This window comes from Pteropus vampyrus, unplaced genomic scaffold (assembly GCF_000151845.1).
Source record: "Pteropus vampyrus isolate Shadow unplaced genomic scaffold, Pvam_2.0 Scaffold23, whole genome shotgun sequence".
Lineage (NCBI taxonomy): Eukaryota > Metazoa > Chordata > Mammalia > Chiroptera > Pteropodidae > Pteropus > Pteropus vampyrus.
In genome coordinates, this window is record NW_011888804.1 from 11,438,115 (window position 1) to 11,455,975 (window position 17,861).

At 41.4% G+C, this 17,861-nt stretch overlaps 1 protein-coding gene and 1 pseudogene across 7 annotated transcripts in view; one reads left to right on the forward strand and one right to left on the reverse strand.

Moving 5' to 3' along the window:
• Window positions 1-17,861, reverse strand: part of SPECC1L (sperm antigen with calponin homology and coiled-coil domains 1 like) — a 121,830-nt gene that overhangs the window by 6,418 nt on the left and 97,551 nt on the right. The gene's annotated exons all lie outside the window — the stretch shown is intronic.
• LOC111737018 lies at window positions 15,553-15,671 on the forward strand (annotated as a pseudogene).

The following is a 17,861-nucleotide window of genomic DNA, read 5'->3' on the forward strand; positions in this document are numbered from 1 at the left end:
GACGAGGGGCAGGTGTTGGGGCTGGGGACCAGGGCAGGAGACTGGCCTTTCACTGGAGACTTCCTCAGTTTCGCCATCAAAATGATTGTCTGGCCCTTCACTACAGTTGCCCAGAATAGTGCCCTCTGGGGTTTCCTATTCAAACACAAACCTTCTGAAAGGCTGCAGCTCTATGGGCAGTTACTCCAGAGATCACGTCCTCTCAGTAACCTGATTATCTGCTCCTGACAGCTCAAAGATCTGACCTGGAGGCACGGGTCATAAACTCCTATGAGGAAAGTTACCACATTACGGCACAAATAAATAAATGCAAACCTGCCAAGAGCCACAGGAAATGTCTCAGTAAGCCTGTGGTGAGCGTCCTGCCTAAGAGTGCACCTGCCAGCAATCCAGTGACACCAAACGATGGAGCCTGGGCAGATCCCCCCTGCCTCAGTGCTGAGGTACTCACACTTCCTGGCCATGAAGACACAGCGCTGCTACATTCCTGACAGGCTTAGGCTACCCTTCAAGGGGGCTTTGCTTTGGCAGATAACGACGCTCATGGCCTCTTATGACAGTGCAACAACTGGCACCTGACAGTTACTGCTGATAACTGCCGCAGCAAACTTGCCTCTTTTATCTCATCCGAATCTCAGGAAGTAGCCAGTCCGGGCCTCTGCTCCATCTGGGAGGAGACCAGGGAAGGGAAGTGACCTGTCCAAGGTGCTGGGCTGGCAGGGAGAAGTCAGGGAAGGGAACCCTTGTCCCAAGCATCTTACAGGTGACATGTCATTTAATTCTCACAATCACCCAGGAGTGTTTTTAAATAAAAGAAGCTGGGGCTCAGGCCTCAGTCACATATCTAGTCTGGGTGATTATTCAAACTCAGATGTAAGTCCTAAGTCTGTCAAGGACCAAGGATGCTGGGCATCACTGCATGAACAGTGGCACAAAAACTTCTTAACGATGTGTCCCCACTCTGTGCAAGGCCAATAGCAGCATATGCTGCTGAGGACTCCCAACCCTTGCTCCCAGAGTTCATGTTCACTTCTGGAGGAAAATAAATCTCCATTTCCTGCCACTGTGGCCCCTTCTCCAGCTCCATGAAAGGCAGGTGTCTCTGGCAGAGTCGCCTACGTGTCTGGCCTCACCGCGCCTCGTGCCAAAGGCTCCTGCACAAGAGGAAACCACTGCGCCCCAGCTCCCCAGCTGTGGGAGCCCCAGCCTTTCCCAGCTTCCTCAAGACAAACCCAACCTCAAACCTGGCCTCTCCAGTCAGAGCTGCAACTTCATTTACAAAACAAGTCAAAGTGGATTTAAACAATGAGGAAACAATGACTCCTCGAGTTCCAGGACAGGGGGAGTTACCTTTAAGGACCTGACAAACTTCCAAATCAAAACAACTCAAGCCCAAACCCAGGCAGGCTGGCTCGGTGACCACCTCTCTTACCCTCTGGGAGCTGGAGGGAGGGCAGACCCAGTGTTCTACGTGGCACAGGACAACAAGGCCAGTAAGCACCAAACCCAAGTGAGACCTCTGAGATCCCCCTACTTCCCCCTCCACCCCCGAACCAGGTCCAGAGAATGACCTTGAAATCAGTGTGTTTCAAGGGAAATGGGGAAAAGCCTTCGGCCTAAGAGACTAGGCCTGCACCTTCTGTTCCCCATCTCGTTATTTGTTTTTAATGTTTAGGGCTGAAAAATCAAACTATTATGAATTTACGCAGACCAAATATAGAAAAGTGCACTAACAACAAATCTGGTTCTCTGAGGCTGAAATGCACGGTGAAGACAGCTCCTTTCTGGAACTCTTAATTTCATAGCTATCACAGCCTGTTAACGTATTGACAAGATTAATAGGAATGTACAGAAGGCAAAAAATTGTATAAAATCACCAGAGAATAGCTATTCCCATAGGAGGCAGGTCCTTCCCTGCTCCATAAAGATCACTTGACCCAAAGCTGTGACCAGTGCCTAGCTAGGCCCCCTGCTCACTCCCCTGTCCCTTAGGCACTGCCATGCACACATGGAGCCACATCCCTCCAGCTGTGTCTGAACCAGGACCACAAGTGGGGTCCAGACACCAAGGGCAGAAGATCCTGGGGCCCTAACTGGGTTTCCTTGGTGATAAAGACCAGAGGGGCAGACGTGTTCACAGGTTATCACTAGAATTGGCCTCTAGCCAACTCTTTTCTTCATTCCTCTGCTCTCCTCCTAGACTCTGCAGAAGGGCTTTGAGTAGAGTGACAATAGGCACAGGTAGTTCAACCTGCCTGTTGCTTCCTGGTCCTTATAATTTATGATTGCTTTACTTGCTCATGAGGGCCCTGGATTTTCTTAGCAACTAAGGAAAAAAGCTGAGGTATTTGTGCCTTGGACAAAAGTAACTAAACACTACCTGTATAAAGCCTTCGGGTGGGGTCTGAGCCAGGCCTGGTGCTTGCTGGGTGCTGGTGTGAGGTCCCCCCAGTTAGCAGCTTCTCTCCTATAAAGTGGATAACCCTCAGCCCATTTAAGATGACAAGTCATTAATGTACTTTGAAACCATAGTAAGGGGTTTTTATGGTTTCTCACTTGTTTTAGAAGAGACAGATACTTTGTAGCAGATGGCATCAATACTATTCAGGACACCAAGAGGCAACAGAACACCAAGAATGTCCTCAGGCTGCTCTTGTCTCACGGAAGCCCTTACTCCTGGCCATATGGTTACAATTCCACTGACTCTCCCTGTACTCAGGTAACTGGTAAACCTCTGCCACCCAAAACGGCCTTCAAAATCCCAACTTTTAAGTATTCATTCAAAACACACTGGTAGAAAATGTGCTCTATAATCACTTGTTTCAAAGTGATTCGAAACGAGGCACTGTGCCTTTCTAGCAGGGGTGATGTGGCCTCCAAGTGTGGCTCTGTCTTCCGTAGGTCTCCAAAGAAAACAAAGTGTGTGCTAGAGTTGCGTTCTCCCACTGGTGGTAAAGGAGACCTTCCCTGGAGAGAAGGAGCAAGGAGCTGAAGCCCCCAAGGCAACACCCTCAGATGTGCAGCTGAGCCTGTGGGTGGAGGATCTGGAGACAGAATGCTCACTGGAGGGTTCATTCACCCATTCAATGAGTCCTCATCTAGACCAGACCCTGGATCGGGCCCCAGCTATCCTGGAAAGGGCCGTCTTGTAGGACAGAGCCTGACAGTTGGACCTGACATGAACCTGGGCTCAAGGCAGGTGTCAAAGATAAGTGTGGTTGAACTGGGGACAGGGAATGTTAGGAGCAGCTGGGTGGTAACTGCAGAGGCCTCTGTGAGAAGGTCTTGGGCAGTGGGTGGAGAAAAAAAATGAGGGCTGCAGAGATACTTCAGAGGTAAAGCGAATTTGACTTGGTGACAGACTGGATATGAAGAGTGAGAGCGCATGCAGTGCCAAGGATGGCTGTGATTTCTGTTAGAAGAAATGAATATCAGTGGGGACCATCAATGGACACAAAGTTCAATGGGGGTGGAGAAAACGATTTACATTTGTGGTGCTTTTGAGATACCCACAGGGAGGTACCTAGTGGTTCTGACATGAGGGTCTAGAACTTGGGAATATAAATGTGCAAGGACAGTGACTAAAATAGCATCCAGGTGAGATCACCTAGGGATGGTCAGAGCGGACTGGGAAGGAAGGAGGCCTCAGACCAAGCCCCTTGGAGATCGTACACGTAAGGGTAGCACAGAGTACAGCCTTCAATGGGACATGGGATAGCCAGCAGGTGGGAGAAAAGTCAGAAGCCAAAGGTAGAGAGAGGCTGATAGCATCAGTGTTGCTGAGAAGACAAACTTAAAAAATCTCCTAAACTTAGTAACGTTTGGGTTGCCATTAATCATTGGTGAGCGATGACAAATTATTATGGGAAGAGCACTCAGGCATTTTTAAGAAGTTACTATATCACAAAGTTAAATGATCAGTTATAGTTTTACAACTTTCACAGATAAGATTTTTTTATAGCATGTTTACTTCACAAAGGTTGTCTAGAAATGGAATTTCTATTTTCAAAAGTGGCATTTTTAGGGCATGAGGAAAGGCCTTGACTGTAAAACATATCTTCCAGTGCATTTCTCTCCAGGGACAAGGGCCTTTTTATGCTCTGAAGATTAACCAAGGGGCTACAGGGTCTGGGACCCTCCACTCTGCAAATGTCCTGAGTCCCACCCACATCGACAGCCTCCGGAGTAGGCCAGCTGGCCTCTTTAAAATAAACTATTCTTAAAGCCCCGAGCTAGCTGTTTTAAGGGGAATATGCACACTAATGGAAGGACTGTCTACTGTTCACCATTTACTGGTGAGAATGCCAAGCTCTCTAAGGAAACAATTTTCTTTTTAAAATAGAGACACACAGTAATTATAATGAAAGTTCCTAATTAATGAATTCGGATTTAGCATTTAGTTTTCAGATCACTTCAGGGCTTCTCTGCTACACAAGATAAGTCTGTTTGGATTAGGGCGAAAAAAAACAAGAGGGTTATGATACGTGCCAGAACAAAAGTTCAAAAAAGCCTTGAGTACAGACTCAAATGAGGCGCTCTGCCCCTTTTCTCCTAAATGCGCATGTCCTTCTGTCCAGGAAACGTCGACTAAGTGATCTGAAGGGATAGGCAGACGTGGCCTATTTCACAGGACCATCTGCTGTCCTTTTTACTCTCATAAAAACTTAGACTTAGACTTGTATCATTGCCCAACACCTTCACACCCTGTGCAGAACTGGCTGGGTGTTTTCTACTCGCTGCTTCTTGAGCTGGGAAAGAGCCATCTCCTGCTCCTGTGACTTTAGATAGATGCTGTTCTCTGACTGTGGCCTTCAGGTGGGCCGTGTTTCAGCATGCCTTTATATGCATTGAGAGTTGAGGGGTGGGTTATAAGAGGCAAAAAATTATACAAATCTCCACCAAAAAAAAAAAAAAAAGATTTAAAATGTCATAAAACATCTTTAAATGTTTTAATTTGTCTGAAGTTTAGTTAAGGGCCATAAAATACACCCCCAAATACCACATGTTCTTTAAATAGTTATTAAGGGTCTGATCTATTTAAGGAAATGCCACTTTTATGGGCATAAGGCAAGAAGCCAAAAACCATGATTCATCTCTCTGCTAACACGAGCAAGCACCAATTTCCTTATGCCTGGCCACAGGTCCAAACACAGTAGAGGCAGGGTCCTACTCATGACTGATATACTGGGAATGATACATGCTGGAGGGTCACAACCTAGCCTTCAGAAGGTAGGAATGAATTACAAACACAAGCCTTGCTCACAGTGCCTCAGCTGGGTCAGCCCCAGGTCGTGAGGCAGGGTTCGGAGGGAGTTTGGGAGTTGGGACTGAAGCAGGTGGGGTGTGCCTTTTTCTGTGTGGTATGGTGGTGGTAGAGGATGTAATTTCTAAAAAGACAGGGAAAAAAACATCAAGAGGCAGTTTTTACCATTTCCAGGAGTGACTGTTAAACACAGAAGGCCCTGGAAGTAATAAGCACTAAAGCCTGCTTGGTGCCAGGGTTGCCACGGTGTAAACTGGCAGATCCACTTTGGCTGCAGATCTAAGGATGTCTCTCTGGGAACTTTAGCACTGTCTCCTTTTTGAAGTTTAGCCAAACTTTGCTCCAGGTCAGGGAAAGGGAGGGGAGGGTATGTGTCCAGGGAGAGTCTGAGGCTCGCTCATCATGAGGCCCAGGTGTTCTGTGACAAAGAGGAAGGAAGGGAGGAAGACAGGGTAGGTAGTCCAGGGTGAGCCAGCAACCCTGAAAGCAGAGTCTTGCATCATGTTCCCCCTAGGGTGGGGGGCAAGTTCTTATAAGGACCCTCAATCCTCACTGTGTGTCAGAATCCCATGCAAAGCCTTTTCAAGGTGACAAATGCTTGGCTCTACCCTAGGGAGACTGATGCAACTGGTACAGGCACCACTGTCTTTAAAGGTCCCGAGATGACATCAGGGTGCAGCTAAGAGGCAGGACTGCTCATCTGAAAACTGAAGGTGGGTGGAAGTACAATGGACAGGAACATGTAAAAGGTTAAATCCCTGAGTTCATGATGATGCTCACAGAAGCGCACCAGCCCAGTCTAGAAACCACTGATGATCTTGAGTGCTGGCAAATCAAGGGAGAGAATCAAGTACTGGATGAATTTTCCTGACCAAACTGGACACCAAGGCAATCAAACGGCTGATGAAGGAAAGTCTCAGTAAAGAGGAATCTAACGAATGAAAGAGGGGTGACTGACAGAATTAGAATGGCACCATTTGGCAATAACAATTTCAGTGGTGGTGACATCACATAAAGAAAGGGTCCGTTCTACTCTACTCTCCCTGGACGGATGGACGCAACTCTGTAGCGCAGGTATTTCTCCCCAAAATGTGAAATGGAACCAGATCTAACTTCTCACTCTATCTACAGTTTATACCAGGGATGGCACCAAAGGGATGCAGTTACCAAAACCTAAAATGTAGAAGAGCCATAGGACACATGGTCCAGTTCTTTCAAAAAAGACAAACTAAAAGAGCAGGGGGAAGAGGGAGGGAAATTTTAAGATTAAAAAAGACTTAAAAAAGGGATAGTATCCAAATGCAATGTGTGAACTTTACCTGGATCTTAATTCAAGCAAATCAACTGTAAACTAACTATGATTCAATCGGGAAGTTTGAATTCCATCTAAGTATGTGATGATTAAATGGTTGGGATTTATCTGCTTTGGAATCATTCAGGTGGGGGCAGGAGAGAGGATCATGTGCCAATGACTTGTGGCAGGGTGATGTGTACAGGAAGGTCATTTTACAATTCTCATTACTTTAGTGTATATTTGAAAATTTCCATGAAGAACAAACAAACCTACAACTCAATAATAAAAAGAAAAACAATCCAATTGCTCAAATGTAAAAGTGGGTAAAGGACCTGAATAGACAGTTCTCCAAAGAAAATAGACAAATGGTCAACAGCACAGGAGAAGATGCTTAACTCTATTAGTCACTGCAGAAATGCAAATCAAAACTATAATGAGTTACTACTACATTCCACTAGGATGCAAATTATTTTAAAAAATAGAAACAATGAGTGCTGGTGAGGATGTGGAGAAATTAGAAACCTCAGACACACTGCTGGTGAGAATGTAAAATGATGCAGCCACTGTTGAAAAGTTTGGCAGTTCTTCAATAAGTTAAACATGGAATTATATCACCTAGCAATTCCACTCCTAGGTATATACCTAAAAAAATGAAAATAAATACCTAGACAGGAATGTTTATAGCCACAATAGCCAAAAGGTGGATACCCAATTGTCTACCAATGAAGAAATGTAAAATCATACAATGGATTCTTTTAGGTATATCATACAATGGATTATTTTTGGTATATCATACAATGGATTCTTTTTGATCCACAGAAGAAATGAAGTACTGACATATGCTACAATGTGGACAGTCCTGAAACATTGTAAGTGAAAATTATTTACAAAGGCCACATATTATATGATTCCATTTATATGAAATATCCAAAATAGTGAAATCTAGATGGAAAGCAGATTAGTGGGTGTCGGGTTGGGGGACCAGAAATAGGGAGTGATTGCTAATGGTTATGGTTCAACAACTCTATACACCAGGTATATCTCATAAGCAACTAACTTTTCCTAGAGCATTTACTGAGAAGTTACATGTTTAAATGCAGTGATTCACGACTGGGCTTAATGGGCATTTGTCCTATCCCCCAAAGGCTTCCCCAAAAATAAGTGTGTCTGAGGGGGAAAAAAATTCAATATTCCAAAACATCCTTGGGATGCTCTCCTTTAGTTTATCCTTAGGACAAGGTCATCAATTTTGTACTCAGGCTCTAAAACAGAAGGAGGCAGTGCAATTTGGGTGGTGTGGGCCTTGAAAGTCGCCCAAAGCAAGCCGCCACAACTCACATGAAAACCCTGCTCAAGTGCCTTCTCTGAGAAAAGGCTCTTCAGTCTATGCTAGAACCTTCTGGTGATAGGAAGGAAGCTCTTTACCTCACAAGGCTGACTGCTCCACTTTAAGAAATTCTTTATGTTGATTTGAAAGCCACCTCTCTGTTGATCATTATTTGAAAAGCAGAGGGGTATGGCAGAGGAATCATGGGTTTTAGAGTCCCATGGCCCTGGGTTTTGAAGGTTGGGGCTACTTTTTTTTACTAGCTATCGGACTGTGAGCACAAAGTTTAACTTGGAACGAGTATCAACTTTCTCATATGCAAAATAGAAAAAAATATGCAACTATGAGGATTTAATAAGACAGTGTCTGTAAGGTACATGGAACAGCACCTCTAGCTGGAGCTCGGCATATCCTGTCTCTTTCTCCCTATTGATCCCACCTTCCAAAACACAAACAAGTATGAAACAGGAGACTGCTCCTCCCGCCCAGGAGAGCTGTGAGTACCAGAAGATAGGCACACTGGTTCCAAGTCTTCTTCTTTAGTCAGTACCCAAAACTTCAACACCTGCCATTTAGGCCAGAGATGAAGGTTTGATGGCTGTGTGAGCAGTCAGAAAGAGTTCAGTCACAGGTCTCCGATGCATCTATTGCAATGAATAGCACTTATATAACTTTATCTCTCAGGTTGGTTCTTCATCAAGCACTGAACAGATAACTTGGAACACTGCAAAGGTTTGCTGATTAATGTGCTGGTTTAAGAAAATTCTGAGGGAAAGTAGAGAAAATCCAGGAAAAAAAAGTCCAGAGGATCTGAAAGCTTTAGTATAATGATAGGGAAGGAAGAGAGAGAGGGAGGGAGGGAAGGAGGGAGAAGCGGGGATGGGGAGAGACCTCTAGTTTCTAAAAATGAGGGCTGCTAGAAGATAACACTTCATAAAAAGTGAAGGATAGACAGAGTATCTCTGTACTTGTTCAAATACCTTTAATTCAAAAAATATAATTTATGCAAAAAAGTATACTACCACAGTGACTACAGTATATTATTAATTCAATATGGAGAAAAGACTAAGACCACAGCACTGGTGGTGAACCCCGAGTGGAGAAGATATCCATTTGGATGCAGCCTTATTTTCTTGGTATTCGCATTTCAGAGGAAGATCGCTCACCTGCCCTGCCCTGCCCTGCCTCTCGGAGTACCTTCTGATGCATGCCAGAACAGAATGTGAGCCTTAAGAGGACCACTGGTCTTCCCTGGCACAGTACTTTCCATTTCTGAAATCGTAGTTAATGTATTTGGTTTGACTCAGGACAACAAAGAACGAGGCAGCCTGGATGTGAAGTGGCCCGCAGTCATGCAGTAGCTTGGGAAGGAAATGATCTCAGGAAAGAGATGCTCAATATAGCGTGCTCACCTTAAGATGAACTTATTTTATTGCTTACAGCAGGAACTGAAGTGTTCTTTTAAATCTGTCAGTGTATTAGTTTCTACACCTACAAGATACCTTTTTGGCAGAAGGGAAATGGCAAAACATCTAAAAAAGGTAACACCTTTTAGGTAACACCTGTGGTACCACCCTCTTGTAATTCTCTCCAAAGCCCCAAACTCAATTAACTTATCTTTTCTGTAGTGCAATAAATAAAGGGAAATGGTAAAACACTTTTCTTTGGACCAAATATAACCAGGCACCACCAGTGAAGAACATGATGGTGTTGTCACAGGGTCCCAGAGTAGAGCCTGTATTCCACTGGGGCCCCTTGTGTGGCACCTTACTCCTTATCCCATACTTACTTTTCCTGTTTTATTTTACATATGCATTGGTTACAATCTCTTTTTTGTTGGTTTCCTGGCATAAAACACATTAAAATGCAGCCAGAGAGAGGGGGTTGAGAGCCAAAAGCAGGGCTACAATGGTAGCTGAAAGAAGTATAAAGGCCCCTCAAAACTGGATTCTATGTAGCATGGTAATGAATCCTTGAGATTACAAATCTGAGTTTTAAAAAAAGTTAAATTATGCCCAGAAAAAGGGATATTTTTTAAAAGGCCTGGAAATATAATTATGTTTCAGAAATAATTGTGGAAGTTCCCTGAGGGCAAAGGTCATGCTCTAGACTGCATTATATCTCTCTTTGTATTTAATGCCCTCTGTTTGTGCACAGTAAGTGTTAAACATATTTAATGACTGATTTAGAGCAAAAAAAATTTTTTTTAAAAATTTTCACCAGTTTAGATGCTTGAAGGAAAGAGTCTGCATTACAAAGATGCATCCACCAAGAAGCCTTCCCTCACAGAAGACACAAATCTCAGGAATCATTCTGTCACCATGGCCAATAATGGAATTCTGTCTTGCTTGGCAACTTATGATCTGATACCTAACCCAATAAGGTGGCATCCTTTGTTTCTTCCACAATTTTCTCTCCAGAGTACTGAGATGAAAAATATGGTACATTTTATCAACAGGGATCCAAAAGTCCACTCATCTGCAATCTACCAAAATATCTCTTCAACGAAAAGATTATTCTTTTTTCTCTCTCCTTTAAAACATCTTTCCCTTTGAGGATAGATGTGTCCTCTTCCTTTCACCTCTGATATTATGGCAGCTCTTAATGCCATCCTTCCAAACTAAAATAAGAGTCTATGGGCCGAAAAATTAACCTCACTCCATACCTCACACGCTTCAGAAAAATTAATTCAAAATGGATCAAACACCTAAATGTAAAACCTGAAACTATAAAAATTCCATAAAAGGAAAGGAGAAAATCTCTGAGACCTTGGATTAGGCAAAAGTTGCTTACATATAACAGTAAAAGCACACATGAAAGAAAAAATAAATATAAAAGAAAAAATAAATATAAATTAGATGCCACCAAAATATGAACTTCTGTGCTTTGAAAGATACTTTTAAGAGACTGAAAAGTCAAGTCATAGCCTGGGAGAAAATATTTGAAAATCATGTATTTATAAAGAATTTGTGTCCAGAATATTTAAAAGCAATCTCAAAGCTCAGTAAGAAAACAACATGATAAGAAAATGGGCAAAAGATTTGAATAAACACTTCAGCAAGGAAGATACACAAATAACAAATAAGCATATGGAAAGATGCTCAAAACCACTAATTCATAGGTAATTGCAAAATCAAAACCATGGTATCATTATTCACCTAATTAGAACGGCTAGAGGTCAACCACACAAAGTCGTGGAGAGGAGGTAAAGGAACGGGAATGCTCACACACTACTGGTGGAACTGTAAGAGAGTATAGTCACTCTGAAAGACAGTTTGACAGCTTCTTAAAAAGCTAAACTTACACCTACCACATGATCCAGCCAATTCACTTTCCAGATGTCTATACAAACACCTGCACATGAATGTTCAAAGGAGCTTTACTTATAATCACCAATAACTGGAAACAACTCAAATGTCCATCAATAGCTAAATGAATAAACAAATTGTGGTATATCCCTAAAACGAACTATTCCTCAGAGAAAAAAGAGAAATTAACTTTTGATATATGCAACCATATAAATGAATCTCAAAATAATTATGCTACATGAGAAAAGCCAGAACCGCCCCCCCCCCCGCCAAATTATATACACTATGATTGCATTTATACATAACTATTAAAAAAAATGCAAATACTATACAGTGACAGCAGATCAGTGTTTGCCTGGGGATGGTGATGGTGGTGACAATGGTGGTGGAGGAGGAGGAGGCAGGATGAAAGGAGTACAAGGGGCTTGAGGAAATTTCCATGGAGATGGTGTGTTCATCACGTGTAAGAATAGTTTCATAGTTTCATATGTCAATAGCCATCAAACTATAAACTTTAAATATATGCATTTATTATATGTCAATTCTACCTTAATATATTTGTTAACGACAACAACAATAACAACAACGAAATCTCAGAGCCACAAACACATTTAGGTTTCACACAGGTTTCCTCAGCTTTTAAGTTTTTTACTTAATCCCAGTGTTTCCAAGTTTGTAACTGAATGTACAGGGTTAAACCATGGCAGACCCAGATGCAGGCCAGATACAGTCAACGTGACTCTAACTGAAGGGTGCTGCCTAAATGGAAGACATCTCGGGTGGGCTGTAAAGGGCAGAGGGTCATATTCTTGAGTGTTTCAGAACACAAGCTAAATCTAGGTGATTTGCTACACAGAACTGCAGAGACAAACACATTCAGCTTATAGAAAGTGGAATTCTTCACCAGATGGTCACTAATCTATCCAGGTTCCCTCTCATCTGCAAGGCAATGTTTTTTAAATCATTATAAGATTCTGCCAGGTTAGTGTCACATTATTAGCTTCCTTACTTACTTAAAGAGACAAGAGTCTCTGTGGCAGATTGGGTTTTTCAAAAATGGTCATAGCAATATTTCTGGCTCTATATCCTCTTTAGAACCTTGCTGCACCCATCAAAAGCATCTATCCCCCTTCCCCTTGTAACTGAGCAGGCCTTTTATGACTGTCTTGACAAAGAGTGTGGCAGAAGAGATGCTATACAATTTCCAAGATTAGGTCATTAAAGGTGAGAAGGATTTTGCCTGCCTCTCTTGGGACGTTTGCCTTGTAACGCAGCCAACACACTGTGAGGAAGTCCAGGCCACATGGTGAGGCTGCATGTGGGTTTCCGGTCATAGCCCAGTGAAAGTCTCAGCCAACAGGCTACCATCAACCACCAGACACATGAAGGCGGAGGCCAAGATGGCTCAACCCTCTAGTGCCTCAGATGAACTGAGAGAAGCAGAGATGAATTGTCCCCACTAGGCCATAGATTTATGAGCTAAATAAATGTCATTATTTTAAGTCATTAACTTCTTGGGTGGTGTCTGTCATACAGCAGTAAGTAACCAAACCAGCCTCCTTTCTCCTGGATCTAAATATCCCATTTGGAAAGGAAGCTACAGTTGAGCCTTGAACAATGTGTGTGTGCGGCGGGGAGGGACGGGGGGAGGGGAAGAAGGCACAAGGGATACCAACCCATCCCCTCCCATCCAGCAGTCAAAAATCTACATATAACTTTTGACTCCCAAAAACTTAACTACCCTCAGTAACCCTGGGGGATTGGTTCCAGAACCCTGTAGCAGATACTAAAATCTGCAGATACTCATGTCTTCTATATAAAATGGCATATATCAATGCATACAGTTGGCCCTCTGTATCTGTGGCCTCCAAACCATGGATCGAAAACAATATAGGCACTTATTGAAAAAATTCTGCATGTAAGTGGACCCACACAGTTCAAAGCCATGTTGTGTAAGATTAACTGTAGTTTCTCCTTCTTCCTCCCTACATTATCTAATGGTTAATTACCCTTTCCATAATCATATATCATGAGACAGCAATAAAGCATCTTTACAAATAACCTGCTTCTACAACAGAGAGGTCACCCTAAATTTCCTGAATGACCTCAGGCTAAATTCATTTGTGAAAAGCCAGAGCATCATGTATATAATGAAATTAGCCTGTCAAATTTCAACTCCTCTGTAGACCTCACATTATTATCTCGATATCCCATCCCAAGTGGGTAAAGCACACGAAAAAAAAAGATTTTTCATGATGTAAGAAAATAAAGGACTATGCACGCTATTTGAGATAATATACATATAAAGATTATTTGACCCAGACAATTTAATGACTATGCTTTCAGCAAAACAATTAAGCAGCTCTTAAAATGTTATCTGATTTCTCTTCTATTTCTCAGCATTACTCATAATAAAAATACCTACCTACTGGAAACTTCCTAAAGAGTCTGAAGCACTGCTGTGAGGCAGGATGAATTTGTAAAAGGAGCCTGAGGCTGGGAATTTGGAGACCCAATTGTATGATCTCAAGCAAACATGCCACCTCACTGATTTGCAGTTTCATGACGTATGAAATGGAAGCCCCAGTTCTGCATGGTTTCTAGGGACTATTTCAAGTCTAACTTTTTCCAACTTCTGCTTGCTGATTCAGGTGAAGTACTTCAGATTTTATCAAAGCAAACAAACTCCCGAGACTATTATCTTAAAGCTAACCAAGAGCACTGGCAATCAAACCATTTTACTACATTCAGCAGGTTTTCTCTATGTCCTAAGTGGGAGTTAAACGGGGAAAGAATGAAGGGAAGAGGAATAACAACAGCCCCCACGGCTTTATTAATCTCCTCAGGTCCCTCCCATCTCCAGCACTTCCACAGCCCATTCTGTTGATGAAGTCACAACAAGTACACCTGAGAGTCTGCTATTGCTGTGTATGGTCCAAGCCTCTGCCAATCAGCCAGAAGGTCACCATTTCTGAATATCTTTCCAAATTTGAGGGTCCTGAATGTAGCTCTAAAAGATGCTCACCATGAGGAAAATGAAAACCAGCATTTTAGAACTGGTGTTATATATGTAACTCCTCCACTCATTCACCTGTTATAGGAAAATCTAATTGGTGTCAGCTGGGGAGAGAAAAACGTGATTGAGTAGTGTCACACTAAAACACTGAGCAAATTAACAAACAGTAATGGTACTAAACAATTACAGTTGACCCATGAATAGCATAACATGGGGGCTGGTACCAACTGCTCGCACAGTTGAAAATCTACGTATAATCTAAGTTGGCCCTCCACATACTCAGATTCCCAATTACCAGCTGACCCTCAAACAACATGGGTTTGAATTGCATGGGTCAAGTGAAAAAAAAAAATCCACGCATAAGTGGACCCACACAGTCCAAACACGTGTTGTTTCAGGGTCAAGTGTAATTTTAAAATTTATAGCCCTGACATTTCTGGAAATAGATGTTAATAGTTGCTGTCAAATCATGTTTAAACAGAATGTAGGAAATACATTATGATTCTGGGAAAACTCTGTTTCCCAGCTGCTGTGTTTGGCATTAAAAGGAATCCCCTGAAAACAGGAAACAGTTCTTTGACTCCACTGTGACTATGAAGCGACTGTCTAACCTCCACTGTGCATGACAGAGGACATAGGCCCAGGAAGAGCCGGTGATGTTAGCTCTTCCTATTCCCTAGTGGCTCTTTGTAGGCATGTGAACTTCTTGCCCAGCTGCTGCGAGCTTTCTGGATAAAGACATCATGTCATCAGATGAGAGAATGATTAGACTGTAGCTGTTTTGGTAGCTTCATTTGTGGAGAACTTGAGTATATGTAAGCCCACATAAGTAGGTGGGACTACAAATTTGGCCATTCTTTTTCCCTTTGTTCAAGTATTTTTAACCCCTGGAACATAGTGATATTTATAAACAATAAGATCTTTCTGTATAGAACTTAGTTTCCATGCAAAGTGACAATGTAAAATAAAATTTAGACTTTTAACCTAGATTTGATTCAGATTAAAACCCTTATCTACTGCTTGCACCTTAAAAATTTTTTTTAACTCTGGGAAGCCATTCCTGTGACCTAAGATTCCAGTTATAGAAGAGGAAATTAAACCAACTAAGCTTTGCTTTGACTTTCAGGAATTCCGAATGCATTATTATAACTGCACTCTGTCTACCGGCAGAACTCCCAGCTTTCCTAACTTTTCCCATTCCACCCTTCCCTACCTCGGTCCTCACTTCAATCACAAAGAGAGGTTACTAGGAAAGGGGAGAAAGAGAAGGCAGGATCAGGGGGAAGTGGCACTCCATGTTTTCCCCAGAGAGACTGAAGATTTTTCTTAAAATGGGGAAGGAGAGTCTACAGCCATGCCACCCTGAACAAGCCCAATCCTGTCTGATCTCGGAAGCTAAGCAGGGTCGGGCCTGGTTGGTACTTGGATGGGAGACCACCTAGGAAGACCAGGTGCTGCAGGTGTAAAAAATAAAAAAATAAAAAATACAGGATTGTAAGCTGACAAGGTCCTTGCAATCTGTGAGGTCAACCAAGAGTTGCCTCGCCTAAAAAAAAATTTTTTTTTTAATAAATTAAAAAAAAAATAAAAGGAGGAAGGAGAGGTATCAATAGAAATAACATTCCACTCTCAACATCGGACAGACAAGGGGGAAGAGAGGTCATGTATGCAGAGAATGCTTCTCTATTCCCTGGCACCTCCAGCATGCAGTGACCAAGAAGAATCACAAGAAAACTGAGCTCCTGGGGCAAATCTCATGTGAGGAAAGCTCCCTTTACACAGAGAATTCACTAACTCACAAGATTCGAAATGCTGAGGAGTGTAGCTAACACCAAGAGCTTGAGTTATCCAGGTAAACACTAGCAAGCATCATAAAAACACTTCATACAATTTACTAAGTGAACTTCCTTTTCTAGTTGTCTACAGTCTAATATTTCAAAGGACTGTGAAGGACTGCACTATTTTTATCTGTCCATTAGTTCTTACTCTACTGACTTTCTTCAATCCACAGAGACACACAAGTCTGAGAGAATAAAGGATAAGTGCTCCTTTGTTGTTGCTTAATGAAAGATCAGGGAAAAAAAAAAAAAAAGACACCTCCCCACCACCCAAAAAGAAAGCATTCCTGGAAAGCTTTCCATTCTAACTGTGGTGGATTAAAGGTCAACAAATCCTCTCCATTTAAAACAAATATAAAACTGGACAAAACTGTCAAAAGAATCATTTCAGGGCTCTTAAAATCAATTGGAGGCAAATAAACTAGAACCATTATTCATAAAAAAGAACTAAAACTTCAGGTAAAAACAGTGGGAGTCTGTGGCCCTCTTGCGGAAGCTGTTCTCATCATTTTTCTTCTTTTAAATTTTTAAGAAACAGAACATTGTATGAAGCAATAATTATAACATTATACTGCTGAGTTTATAACTCAAATAAGTCCAATATAGATAACAATAATAGCAAAGGAAGAGAGAGGAAATGGATCTACACTGGAGCAAAGTTGCTGTATTTTACCAAATTAAGTCAGAAAAACTTTATGTAAACTATGATAAGATGTATATTATAATCCCTAGAGTAATCATTAGGAAAATAACTTTAAAAAATAGTAATATGGTAATACTCAACTATATACTACCTATAAGAAATGCACTAGAAAAATATATACCATGGTAATTGTAAGCAAAAGAAAGTTAGAGTTAGGTGTATTAATATTAGACAAAGTAGATTTCAGAACAAGGAATATTAGCAGGGATAAAGAAGTTCATTTCAAAATGACAGAGGTAAATTTCTCAAAAGGACATAATTCTTAACATTTATGTACCTAACAACAGTTTCAAAATACACAAAGAACCATTAGAACTACAAGAAGAAATAGAGAAATCCACACTGTAATAAAAATATTCCAATATCTCTTGCTCAACAACTGACAGAACAGACAAAAAATAATTAAAGATACTGAAGATGTGAACAACACTCTCAACCAATATGTGTAATTGGCATTTAGAGAACAGTTCTCAAACAACAGCAGAAGAGCATTTTAAAAACCTATCTACCATATTCTGGGCCATAAAATGAGCCTCGATAAATTTAAAAGGTATTAAAGTTATAAAGAGTATGTTCTCTGATCATAATGGAATTAAACTAGAAATCAGTAACAGAAAGATCTCTGGAAAACCCTCAAGTATTTGGAAACTAAATAACATACTTCTAAATAATCCATGAGTCAAAGAAGAAATCAAAAGGGACATTAAATTAGTATTTTGAACCAAATGAAAATGAATACACAATATATCAAAATTTGTCTGATGCCACTAAAGCAGTACTTAGGGAAAATTTCTAGCAATAAACATCTATAGCATAAAAGAAGAAAAGCGCCAAATCAAGATGACAACTTCTACCTTAAGTAATTAAAGAAGAATAAACAAAACCCAAAGTAAGCAGAAGGAATAAAATAATAAAGACCAGAAAGTACAGGTCAATGAAGTTAAACTTAATAAACCTTTAGGTAGATTAATCAAGAGAAAAAAGAATCCTTCAGAGTCTACAAATATCTAAAAGAAAGAATATTATGAACTTTATGCCAATAAATTTAACTCAGATAAAATGGACAGATTCCTTAAAGATATAACCAAAGATTACTCAAGAAGAAATAGTTA